General features: G+C 48.1%; 1 pseudogene; it reads right to left on the bottom strand.

Moving 5' to 3' along the window:
• Positions 1 to 10316: 10316 nt before the first annotated feature.
• LOC132648257 (peptidyl-prolyl cis-trans isomerase NIMA-interacting 4-like) lies at positions 10317 to 10558 on the bottom strand (annotated as a pseudogene).
• Positions 10559 to 12955: the final 2397 nt, after the last annotated feature.

Genomic DNA, 12955 nt, shown 5'->3' with positions numbered 1-12955 from the left:
ATTAGCCCTTCATCTGCAAAGGCACTTTTCCTCCCTCTGCCCACAGCTTGGGAAGAGAAGGGAGGCTGGCATGGCTGTGTTGTCCTCCTTCTCCCTTTGCCCATGGGGACACTGCAGATGGCATTCTGGGGGCTGTAGAGATCTGGATTCCATTCTCCATGAGGAAAATGAGATGGCCAGAGAGATCCCTGTAGGCTGTCCGGAGCTGAGATTCTAAACCAACCACCTGCTGCAGTCAGATATCATCACTGAAAACAAAGCCGGTTTCTGCTTTGATCTTCCCTGGGGGTGAAAGCACAGGTTCCCAAAGCAGGGCCAACAATGTGGCAGCATGGGCAGGAGGAGGAGCCAGGGGAGGCTGTTCAGATGCTCAGAGCTCCAGACTTGAGGGCCAGCTCCTGGGCAAGGGTGGGTGACAGGATGGAGGAGGGATGAGAGTTTAAGACCAGGACGTGGCTCAGCCAAGAGCTCAGAGGGGATCAGCCACCTCTGGACCAGTCTGTGAAGAGGACTTGGAGGGGTGGGGTAGGGAGAGGGCTGAAAAGTTCAAAGATGGGAAGGCACACGCTAGACGATTTCCTAGGTACCCAGGGCAGGTTCTGTGCCTGGCCAGCCACTCACCACCACCACCATCACCCCTAATCTGGAACGGACTCGAAAGGATCTCTTTACTTCCCAAACTTTTCTTTGAATGGCAGTCATCTGCATATTTATGCATACTGACTCCTGGGACACAACAAGACCTCTAAGACAGAATCTCCAAGGAGAGAGGCAAGCCCACAAAGAGGAGGCTTCAGCCAAAGCCAGAGTCCATCCATGACCACCAGGACTGCAGACCTAAGCTCCTGCAATGCTCCCGATGCTCATCCTAGCTAATACCCCAGTCCTAGGCATCCCGGCCACCAAAGGGTGGGTGTCGGGCTCTGCAGGGTGGCTGCCTTAGGGTCCCACACTAGTGCCCCTCTCATCGACTGAGACTGATATTTTCCCAGTCCCCCCAAGTCCTCTCCCAGCTGTCACCTACCCCCCTTTCATCACACCTGTCTTAGCTACAGAAGGAATTCTGGTCTCAGCGAGAATCAGAGAGCCCTGGCTCACTGCCCTTTTCCACCTGGGGTCTCAGGGCTTGATGCTCACACCAGACTACTTTGTAATGGTGCTGGAGCACCATTACAGGTAGCATCTCTCCAATGCTCAGACCAGGTCCCCTTCATGCCCCCTCCCTCAACTACCCAGGAAATGGGTCTCTCTTTGGCCAGCCTAGTGATGAGAATTCTGCACAACTCAGCTCCCAAGGCAGTCAGCAACCCCTCCCTATGGCTTTTTGCTGGCAATCAGGAAAAGAAGTTAATCTCAGAAACAGCCCAGGTGGGAAAGGGAGTGAGGGGCAGCCGGGAGGGCCATATGGAACCTGTTTGAGGCACTGGGTCAGAGCCCAACTACGCCTCCATGAGCTGGGGAGCCAGCCAGCTCTTGGCTTTACCTACTTGGCTCCGGCCAAAGAAGGGAAGGAGCGTGGGAGAACAGACAGGCAGGCCGTGTAGGGACAAGCGTGTGCTATGTGTACGCTTCCAGTCATTGTTGCTTAGGGGAGGACATATTAGCCCGATGCCCATTGGTTGGACTTGGGGATGGGGGTGGATTTTACAAGTTCTAATGACTCAGCTGTGTCTGGGGCCATAGGGAGTCAATAAAGTGGCCTTTAGGTTCTCCTCAAGACAATGGCAGGGTCTTGTCTGGGAATGACACTCTAATTTGCTTTGGCATTTCCACTGTTGATAAAGATTCTATCAAAAGCTCCTGGGCAGTACCACTCAGTTTCCACTTTGACTCCCCAGGGCACAGCACACAGTCTCTGCCTCTATCTGCCTCTCACAGCCTCAGTCCCACACCTGGATGTTAATTCTATTTATGCCATCCGGTCTGGTTGCTGTGATAATGGATCCCACTAAATATTTGACTCAACTGCCTGCGCTCACCCCACTGAACTCTGGATTGATCCAGATTTTAGACTGAAATCCTGCTGGAGTTTGGATCAACCAAATTTCCAACTATCCACCTCAATCCATGTGAAGCTTTAACTTCTGTCTAGACTCCCAGGACTTTGAAACGAACTGACTGAGTTTCTGATTGATTTTGCAGAAACGTTCACAAAATCTGACTGAATGCAATAGCGTCTGACTTTCGCAGCCCTTTCTGCCCTCCTTGCTTGGATTTCTCACTGTTTTAACTGGGAAGTTCTATCCTTTTTTTCTGGGTGTTATTTTAAAAACCAAACATCTTGAATATTTGACTGAACTTTCTGGATCCTTCTGCTCTGAGCTGGCCAAGTGATGAGGTGTTTCCTAAACCCAAACTCTCTAACAGGAAGTCACTCCGAGGCTCGGATGATGAGAGGTCTGTATAGGGAGCCACTACTGTGTCAAGGCTTGGATGGTGGGCACGGGCACGAGACACAGTCCCACCTGTGCGCTTGAGTTTCACTCAGAACCAGCCAATATCACCCGCAGAGGGTACTGAATCCAGGCAGACTGTCCTTGGAGAATGCATGCCTAATGACCATCCACACAGTCCACAGCAAGATGAAGGACACAGAGTCTGAATTTACAGCCTAGAGGGAGGACATGCTTGTTCATGAGCTATCGGATGCAGGATGGGGGAGCCGTCAGTGACCCACAGAGAAGCATAGCATCCCCTGAGGGCTCAGGTGTCCAGCTGGAAAGAGAAGTGGGGAGCTTTATGTAGGAGACGATGTTTCAGCAAAGCCTTCAAAGACAGGGGGAGAGGGGAGCATAGGGAGAGGAAACTGCAGAGGTAGTTCTAAGAGAGAGGAGAGAAGGAAGTAAGAAAAATCTGTGGGAAGCCAGCAAGAGCTGAAATGCCCCTGTGCTAGCTAGTTTTATGTCAATTTGACACAAGCTAGCATCATTTGGGAAGAGTGACTCTCAACTGTGAAAATGACCCCCTAAGATCTACCTTCAGGCAAGTTCATAGTGTGTGTTATTGATTAATGAGTGGTGTGGGAGGGCCTAGACCACTGTGGGTGGGGCCACCCCTGGCGGGGTGGTCTTGGGTTCTGTAAGAAAAACCAGGCCAAGCAAGCCAGTAAGCAGCACTCCTCCATGGCCTTTGCATCAGTTTCCGCCTCCAGGTGCCTGCGCTGACTTCTTTCAGTTATGGGCTGGGCTATTAAGTGTAAACTAAAGAAACCCTCTCCTCCACAAGTTGCTTTTGGTCAGGGTGTTTTATCACAGCAATAGAAACCTTAACTGTGATAGCCATTCTGACTGAAGATGGTGGGACTTCCATGCCTTTGAGGTGAGCACAGTGCTTTCACACCTGTGGTCTAGCAGCTGGAAAGGCTGAGGTAGGAGATTTGAAGCCAGCTTAGGCTCCACAGTGAGTTCTCTGTCAGCTTGGGCTACAGAGTGAGAAAAATCCAAGAAATAGTGGGAAGCATCTATCACTGGAGAAACACATTTGGGGCATGCTTGGAGAGTCATGGGTAGAGTTCTAGCAGGAAAGATTCTGACTTGAGGCTCAATTGATGGACGAATAAGCCTCATAGTTGTGGAGAGGTGGGAGGATCCATTGAGTGATAGAAAGTAACACCCCCCCCCACACACACACACAAGAAACAGCAATAAAGGCCAGAAACTTCATGTTGTACCCGGTGAGCTGAAGACCTTTGGAAATACAACCAGTGCCATGTACATGACCCAGAGTAGGAATGGAGTAAGATCCAACATTCAACTTTCCCCCCAGCCATTGTGATGCCAGAACTGACTATAAGTGTAGCAATGTTAAGGGCCTAGAGTCTGAGGACACAGCACAGTGCAGAGAAAGGCAGGGAGAGACAGAAGCAAGCAGAGGTAGATGGACTGTCCAGCCCAGGCTAGAATAGGGTAATGGTGGGTCACTGAGCCTGAACCAAGGCAGCGGCCAAGAGAAAGAAGGAGCTGGGGTCAAACTAAGTGGGGAAAGATGGATAAATTGTGGAGAATCGTTATCTGCAAGGACAATGGGATATGATGTGGAAATTTCTGGTTTCTTTGGAAACTCAGTTGTGTCCTGTGAATATGTTTTTTTGTTTTGGTCCCAAGTGTGTGTGTGTGCTTTCCCCTGAGGAAAACAGCCCTTGTGATGTTGTTCAGCTGAAAGCTACCTCATAGGAGGGGCGTGGGTTTGGTGAGCTGCAAAACACCCCTGGACTTTGAGAAAGGTTAAATAGAAGCCCATAGACAGCGGAGAACACCTTCTGCATCTCTACACCTTTGCATTGCTATGGCTCACCTCCTTCACTGGACTTGGCAGAGAGAAATGCTCCAAAGAACTGCCTCCTGCTGTTTTGGCGGACTTTTCCTGTTTCATCGGAACTTTTCTCGCTTCAACGGGCTTGTGCCCTTTGGGCAGAGTCTAGCCCTTTCTACTGAACTGTTCTGCAACGGCTGCTTTGCAGTCTGACTAGACTGCTCGTATCCTGAAGACTGCATTTGGTAATCCCCGAAGGACCCTAATCAGCAGGAAGTAGATAATCAAGCTCTGCAGCCCCTTTCCCTACTAATCTCCTACGTAAGGTTAGAGGGTTGATAGGGAGGTAAAGGTGCTTAAGAACCTTAAAGTAGGTGTGTGAAAAATCTAAAAGCCTACAGCGGTGGTTGGAGAGCTTTGGAATCTGCTAGGTGTGCCTGTAATAGACCTTCAAAGTTAATCTAAAACTGAACTAGCACAGGGATTGGCTTCACATGTTTTTAATCGGAAGGCTTGAAATATGACATGCTGATGAGTGATGAGCACAGCAGGTGGGAAAATTATTGCCATGAGCTCAGAGTCGCCGGTGTCAAGCCCTTACCAAAGAATAAAGCTGCCAGGCTGCTGGAGGGTGTCACATGCACAGATACCTGGTGACAAGTTATGGCCCCCAAGACTGTCAGGATCACAGCCATGAACAAAGGCTGCTGAGAGCTGCTGCTGCAGTTTCTGCCAGGACATCTGATCAGTGGCTGCCTGTCCAAGCTTGGCAAGAACGCCACCTGCTTTACTGGTCCTTGTAGCCAAGGATAGTTGATTGACATAGCCCAGATCTCCCTCCTCATTTCACCCCAAAAAGCTTGATCCCTTACGAAAAGTACATAGTTTACTATGTTTCTTTCTGTTGCAGCTCTCTGCCTTTCCTAGTAAATATATTCTTCTCCTGAGATTTTAATTTGTGGTGTGTGTGTTTACATTTGTGTGTGTGAATGGACATGCATGTGCCACAGTGCCCATACAGAGGTCAGAGGACAATTCCAGGGGTCAGTCCAGACCTCGTTTGAGAAAGGGTCTCTTTGTTTTGTTTTGAGAGAAGGTTTCTCTGTGTAACCTTGGCTGTCCTGGATTCACTCTGTAGACCAGGTTGGCCTCAAACTCACAGAGATCCACCTGCCTGTGCCTCCCAGAATGCTGGGATTATAGTCATGCACCACCGTGCCCAGCTCTCTTTGCTTTTATAACCACTGCCATAGGCCAAGCAACTTAGTCCTTGGTCTTCTGGCAATTCTGACGGTGCCTCCCATTTCTCTGAAGGACTTCTGGGATTGCACACACATACGTGCACTCATACAAGGTCACACACATACCAGTGATGGGTACTGGTGCCATTGGTAGTCAATGTGCAGTGCCTTCCTTTCTCTGTCTCCATCTTGTTTTTTGAGACAGAGGCTCTCTCTGAACCTGAAGTTCACTGATTGGCTGGATTGACTGGATTGACCAGTGATCTCCAAGCATTCATCCGTCTCCTCTGACCCTAGTGATGAAATGACAGACATGTGTACTATGTCAGGCTTTTATACATGTGCTGGGGATCCAAACTCAGATCTTCATGGTTACACAGCAGATGCTTTACCAACCAAGCCATCTCCCCAGCCCACATTTGCTTTATGGCTCCTGTTTGTCTCAGGGTCATTATAGAACAGCCAGGACAACAGGGTCATCTCTTCATGAGAGTCACCAGTTACTCCGCCTAGATTTCCTGTGTGGGTCATCCCCTTCTGTCCTGTGGGGACATGAGGCACAGGGAATTCCAATGGACTGGGAAGATGGAAAAGCAACATTGTCACATGTGGAGGCCACCCCCATTGCTCCCCTTTTGGAAAGACAAAAAAGACAAGTCCAACAGGGAGGCCAGGACACATGCTGAAAGTCTCTCCATGCCTAGATAGACACTGTCCCCGCCACATTCTATCCAGCTTCTCTGCAGCCCAGGCCTCAGGGTAAACCTTTCTTTACCTTGGAAAAGCCGAAGGACCTAATCAAAGATGATGCCTGCCCAAGCATCTCCAAATGAGCTTCCAACTCCATGTTTACAAGGCCTGTTCCTGTTCAGCAGGTGACCGGGGCAGGCTGCTGCAATGATAGATTGTAAAATAAACGATACCACTCAAAGCATTGTCGTTATCGTGTCGTAGGTTCTTGGCAGTTGCTCTAGTCTGGCTTGTTTTATGTCTAATTACACATCACTATGTATGTCCCCCATATGTTATCTTTCACATAATAAATACATGGAAAATCCCTCTGTTTTTCCATTAGCTGCTGCCCAAAAGCAGACAGATTTCTGGTGTGTGCTTACGCAATAAAGGAGCAGTTGTTTGAGATATGGGTAACACCTCATAACTGGACTTTAGAGGCCCTGTCTCTCGGATTGGAGGGCTTTCTGCATACTCTCCCTGTCAGGAAGTCAAGGGCCCTGTCAGGACCCGAGTCGGGTTGACTGGAAACGCAGCCAGCGCCTAAGTCTGGTAGACTCGGAGGCTGCCAGGCTGGTGGATGTCATCCCTGCTTTCTGGAGAGGAGGCCTGGTCACAAAGGTTTTCCCTTACCCTGCAGGGTCACAGAAAAGCAGGAGCACTGATCAATCATGGGGTCGGGGAGGTTTTGCTTAAGTATCAACCAAGGAATGTGTTAATTTGGTACCTCTGTATTCAGGCCTGCTCTCAATGCCAGTCAGGTAAGGGAGTATGGACAATGAGAGATTATGGAGGGGCAGACATGCCAAAAACATTCATGAGAGCGGGTTTGGGAACAGACTACCTAGGCTCAAGGCTGAGAGCTACAGTTTACAAGCTATGGGATGTCACCAGAATGACCATAAACCTCAGTTTACTCATCTATAAAGTGGGGCTGTTGGCATTCCTGCTCTGACGGAAAGGTATTCTGAAACAGGGGGCCCAGGAACCACACAGCTCTGAAGTAGGACAGTGCCCCTGTGAAAGGGCACCCTGAGACAAGGGAGTCCAGGAACTACCCAGCTCTGAGAGGAAGCCTCCTCAGCAGAGGCTGTGTAGCTCCCAGGAGAGGGTCTCCCCAAGCTGAGCTCAGGAGCTCAGGAGCCTCAGCCACTGCTCCTTCTTCACTGTTGCAGCTCTTAGCTGAAAGTATCCTCAGCTGAACTGAGGAGCCTGCGCCCCACTCCACCTCTTTGTTTCTTCCCTTCTTCTCTTCTTTGCTTCATGGCTTCTTCCAATGAGGGAGTCACACCAGGCAGCAAATCTCATTAAAAAAAAAAAAATTATTGGGACGAACAAATCCAGGGGTGGCTTGCCCCTGCTCCTGGGGAAGACAGCAGGAAAGTGAACAGTAGGCAGTTACTTACACAGGATTTCTTAGGGGGAGGAGCTTTCCAGGGCGGAGCCTTGAGAGTGAGGATTGCTGGGATTTCAAATCCTTATCTTATGGTGGTGCCCAAGGATTGATGGGATTTTTCTGTTTGGGGACTGGTAGGGTTTTTTCTTGTAGGACAGAGTCTGGGCACTCTTCCACCTTGGGACAGAGAATGACAATTACAGCCATTAGAAAATGACCCTTAGGGCCATTAGGGAAGTCTGGGGACGGAGAGGTGGAGCCTGCCTGCTGGAGCTTCTCTGGTGGGGAGCTTCCTGTCCACTTTCCTGCCTTGAGGATTTACAAAGTATACAAAGGGAGTCTACTTGAGTCAGCGTACATAGCCAAACAGGGGCCACAAAGAATGGCTTCCCTTATGGAGCTGTCATGAGAGTTACATAAGACAATATCTATGGCAGGCAAGATGGTTCAGCAGGTAAAGGTGCCCGCCTCCAAGCCTGGTGACCTCAGTTTGACCTCAACACAAGTGCAAACTGATGCCAACATCCTCGTGCCTGGTGTCTATAGTCCCAGAGTGGCGTGCCACAGGAGCTCCTAAAGTGGCAGCCGCTCCTTCCTGCCCCAGCCTGCTGCCACCAGGTACCACCACAGGAGCTGTCAAAATGGCAGCATCTGCCAAAATGGCAGCACCAACACCTCCTCAGCCTGCGGCCAACACGAAATACTGCCATGGAGCTGTCCACGGTGGTGGTTGCACCTTCTTTCCTCCCTCAGCGGCAGCAGTCAGGAGATACCACTGCCAGAGCTGTCCACAGTGGCAGCACCTCCTCCTAGCCATGGGGCCTCAGTCAAAGCCGCCTGTGGCTGGGAAGGTCTTCCCATCCTAACCCACGAGCCCAATACAGGGAAGAGGAGGTGAAAAAGCCACCAGTCCCTGAGCATCCTACAAAAACCAACCAATCCCTGAGCTCCCCAAGCTCAGGACTTGAAATCCCACCAATCCTCACTCTGGAAGCCTCTGCCCTGAAAAGCTCCGCCCCCTAAGGAAGCTTCTATAAGCCCTGCCTACTGTTCAGGTCCCTGCTCTCCTCTCCCGGAGCAGGGGCAGCCAACCCTGGGTTTGTCCCTCCACACTCTGGACCCTTCCAATAATTTTTTTTTTTTTTTATGAGATTTGCTGTCTGGTGTAACTCTTTCACCGCAAGAAGCCAAGAAGCAATGAAGAGAAGTCAAGTGGAGGGGGGAGGGGGCTTCCACTCCGGAGCTAGTCAGCTCAGCTGGGGATATCCTCCCTGGGAGCTGCACCGCCTCTACTGAGGAGGCTTCCTCACAGAATTTTGTGGTTCCTGAACTCCCATGACTCAGGATGCCTCCCTTCTCCCCTCAGGGCTGTATAGTTCCTGGGCTTCCGAGTCTCAGGACACTTTTCCATCTGAGCAGGAAGGACAACAGTCCCATCTCAATTCATCTCATTCTCTATTCTCGTTCTCTTCCTCCTTCCCTCCCGCTCCAACCCCCCCCCCCTGCACCCTTCCTCCCTCCCTCCCCCTCTCCCTCCCCCATCCTCCTCACCCATTTCTCTGTGCCTGCAGGCCAGAATGTGGCTCTCAGCTACCGCTCCAGCACCATGCCTGCTTTCATGCTCCCTGCTATGATGCTAATGGACTAAGCCTGTGAAACTCAGCAAGCTCCCAATCAAATGCTCTCTTTCGTTAAGAGTTGCCTTCGTCCCGGAGCCTCTTCACAGCACTACAACAGTGACCAAGATAGACATTCTGCATTGCAGAGAATAATGATTCTTACTGGAATGTCTAGGCACTAACAGTTGTAGACTTAAGGTCTTTGTGTTGTACCCGTGAAATACCAAATATGAAAGGCCTGTTCTGAAATTTCGTATTTTAAATATTGCCTGTGGCTCAAATATGCACCTCAAGATTCTAAGAAGAACAAGAAAAAAAAAAGCAGATTTTAAGAAGATAATGTGTTGCACACCTGTAATCCCAGCACTCAAGGGGCAGAGGCGGGCAGATCTTTGTGAGTTTGTGGCCAGCCTGATCTACAGAGTGAGTTCCAGGACAGACAGGGCTGTTACACAGAGAAACCTGTCTCGAAAAACAAACAAACAAAGATGTTTTTAGAGAGAACTTGTGCTCCAACCATAGAATTTATACAGAAGTGTAAAACATTGAAAAAAGTGCAAGTAGTATAATCACACTTAATCACAGTTCTGAATGTAATTTTCATATTCCACAGTTAGTATGACTTAAATGAATTGCTGGAGTTAGTAGTGAGTATACTTATTTTAAATGCTTTGATTCAGTTATATTTTCATTAAGTTTTAAAAATTAAATTGGATATTAAACTGTAAAAAATGTACAGCTTCTATACCTTAACTTAAAAAAAACTTTTTATTATTATTTTTTCATTTATATGGATATTTCACCTGCATGTATGTCTGTGTGCCACATGCATTCCTGAGTACCCTCAGAGACTAAAAAAGAATGTTGGCTCCTCTGAAACTGATGGTTGTGAGTCGCCATGTGGGTGCTGAGAATCAATTCTAGGTCTTCTGGAAGAGCAGCCAGTGCTCTAACCACTGAGCTGTCCCTCCGGCCCCCTCTTACTTTTTAATATCAAAGATTATCTCAGCGAAATAAGAACTACAACACCAATTTAAAATTGAGAAGGAATGGCAGTCTCTCCAATCTTGTGAATTTTTACATTCTTCCTTCAACCGTATCAATATTATATCCAAATTCTGTCTTAACTATTAGATCTGTAAACACAGGCTTATCCATCCCACTTACAGGTAAGGTCAACACCAATTCTTGAAATGGTCCCACCATAGACCCTCTGGTCATCCAACCCAAGTCACCTCCTTGCCTGGCTTCATCTTCACTATGTTGTGTGGCCACATCACTGAATTCATTCCAGACCTCGGCTTTTCCATGGCTTCCATGATTTTGCAGTGTTTTTCACATAGACTGTATCTGACCTTTACGACATGGCTCGTGCCTTTGGGGCCCAAGCCTCTTGTCAGCACTGTCGCTCTGCAGGCTGCACCCCTCCCCTTTTCCAGAATTCCAGACCCCCTTCCCTTACAGTGCACCTCCCAACCTTGCTGCTGCTGAGCTCTCAATAGGAACAGCCGTCTTTACCAGGAGGGCGGAATGGGGTCAGAAGACAACGTTTTGCTTTGTGAAGATATCTTTTCATCTATCTTTTTAAAAATATTTTTGAAACTGGGTGTCAGGTAGCCCAGGCTGCCTCAAACTCCCTGTGTAACCAAGGACGACCTTGAACTCCTGATCCTCCTGGCTCTGCTTTCCAAGGCCCCAAAATCCAGAATCATTCCATCTTTTGAAAATATAATGTTTTTATTAACTCTTTAAGAATTTTATACATCAGTGGAAGGCCTCACTAACAGGACAGATCATGTTGAAAGCAGGGAGACAAGAACAGAAGACAAACTAAAGAAACTAGATCACTCAGTAAAGGTCAAGTGAGAATTTTATTTCTTGTTTGAATGGAACATGGGAGACTTTTGGAATACCATAAAAAGACCCAACCTCTGAATTATTGACATAAAAGAAAAAGGTGAATATTGTGTTGAAGACATAGAGAATAAAGTCATAGAAGGGGAATTTCTAAACCTAGAGAAGGAGATGCCCATTTAGACATAAGAATCTTACAGTGCCATAATAAGGGGCTGGAGACATGGCTCAGAGGTTGAGAAAAGTGGCTGTTCTTCCAAAGGACCCAGGTTCAATTCCCAGCACCTACAGGGCAGCTTACAACTTTCTGTAACTCCAGTTCTAGGGAATCCTATGCCCTCACACAGATATACATGGAGGCAAAAAAAACCAGTCAATTCTCATAAAATAAAAATAAATGAAAATCCCCAGCACTTGTGAGACAGAGGCTGGTTAATTTCTGTCACTTGAGGCCAGCCTGGTCTACAAAGCTAGTTTGAGGGCAGCCAAGACTACACAGAGAAGCCTGGTTTAAAAAAAAAAGAAAAGAAAGAAACTAAAGAAGAAAGAAAAAGAAACTTACAGAACATCAAATAGTCAGGGCCAGAAAATAACTCCCTATGACATAGTTAAAATACAGGGGAAAAAAAAAAAAGGATGTTAAAAGCTGCAAAAGAAAAAGGTCAGGACAATCATAAACACAGGTTTTTTAGAATAACATCTGAATATTCAACAGAAACCTTTAAAGACAGAATGGCCCAGAAAAAAAATGTATTCCTGTTCTGAAAGACAATTAGACTCAGCAAAAGTACGTTTTAAACTGAAGGAGGAAGGCTGGGGAGCTGGCTCAGTGGGCCAGAGCACCGGAGGAAGGCTGGGGAGCTGGCTCAGTGGGCCAGAGCACCTGTCGCTCTCTCAGGGTGTCCCGCACTTACACACTGGCTCGCAGCTCCAGTTACAGCCTCTTCTCATCTTCTCGGGCACCAGGCATGCACGTGGCGCACAGGGATACACACAGAACATTTTTTAAAAAAGACTCATTTTGTTATGGATTTTATGTACATGAGTGCTCTGTCTTCATGAACACCAGAAGAGGGCGTCAGGTCCCGTTATGCAAGGTTGTGAGATGGTTGCTGGGAATTGAGCTCTGGAAGAGCAGCCGGGGCTCATAACTGCTGAGTCATCTCTCCAGCCCCAATAAATAAGCCTTTAAAAAAACTTCTAATTCGGGCTGGAGAAATGGCTCTGTGGTTAAGAGTGGTTAAGCTGCTCTTCCAGAGGTCCTGAGTTCAATTCCCAGCAACCACCTGGTGACTCACAACCGTCTACGGTGAGATCTGGAGCCCTCTTCTGGTGTGCAAGTGTACATGCAGAAAGAACATTGTATATATGATAAATAAATCTTGGAAAACTTTAATTGGAGAAAGTTAAGCATTTCTTGGGGGGGGGGGAACAGATGAATGGAATTTGTGGTTACTAAAACAACTTGACTGGCAGGAGGAAAAGCAACCCCAGGAGGAGGTCAGTGACTATGGTGGCACTACCCGAGTGAGCTGGGCCCCAGCCTATCAATCAGCAATCAAAAAACGCACCCACAGGACAGTATGGTGGGGGGATTTTTTCAACTGAAGTCCTCCTTTCTAAAATAACTCTAACTTGTGTCAAATTAACACAACCTTAGTATCTCTACTGCTGTGAGGAAACACTACGACCAAATGCAACTTGGGGAGAAGACATTTATTTGAATGACACGTCCGCATCACAGTTCATTATGGAAGAAGTCAGGCCAAGAACTCAAGACAAGAACCTGGAGGCAGAAGCAAGCAGAAGCCTGGAGGAGTGCTGCTTACTGCCTGGCTCCGCTTAGTCTGCTTTCCTATACA

Source organism: Meriones unguiculatus, chromosome 16, assembly GCF_030254825.1.
Source record: "Meriones unguiculatus strain TT.TT164.6M chromosome 16, Bangor_MerUng_6.1, whole genome shotgun sequence".
NCBI lineage: Eukaryota > Metazoa > Chordata > Mammalia > Rodentia > Muridae > Meriones > Meriones unguiculatus.
This window is presented reverse-complemented; position numbering and strand designations above follow the sequence as displayed.